The sequence below is a fragment of the Anneissia japonica genome, unplaced genomic scaffold, assembly GCF_011630105.1.
Source record: "Anneissia japonica isolate Jap-2015-1 unplaced genomic scaffold, ASM1163010v1 scaffold1826_len1998817_cov189, whole genome shotgun sequence".
Lineage (NCBI taxonomy): Eukaryota > Metazoa > Echinodermata > Crinoidea > Comatulida > Comatulidae > Anneissia > Anneissia japonica.
This window is the reverse complement of record NW_022742159.1, coordinates 1757138-1757432: the sequence shown is the minus strand read 5'-3', so window position 1 is coordinate 1757432 and position 295 is coordinate 1757138. Positions and strand designations below refer to the sequence as shown.

Genomic DNA, 295 nt, shown 5'->3' with positions numbered 1-295 from the left:
GTGTTTTGCTGCAGTGACATCTCGCTGCTGGCGACTCGCTGCTGCTGGCGATGACTCGCTGCTGGCGAATCGATCTGCGCATGTGTATAAAATGGTATTTATTTCCGAAAACAGTATGCCAGTCTACAACAAGCGTCACCTAAATATAATAATTAGCACGTTGAAATAGGCTAGTAAATAAGTTTAACTGGGTTCGTAAATAATATTGACCTCAAAATATTGTGGCTGAGACATGAGCCGATTAAACGTAGAAATAGGAAACCTAGAAATATAGTAAAAACGCTGAATAGTAATA

General features: G+C 39.7%; 1 protein-coding gene across 7 annotated transcripts in view; it reads right to left on the bottom strand.

The window, feature by feature from the left end:
* The window catches only part of LOC117119021 (putative leucine-rich repeat-containing protein DDB_G0290503), an 89046-nt gene that overhangs the window by 10531 nt on the left and 78220 nt on the right, over positions 1 to 295 (bottom strand). The window lies entirely within an intron of this gene.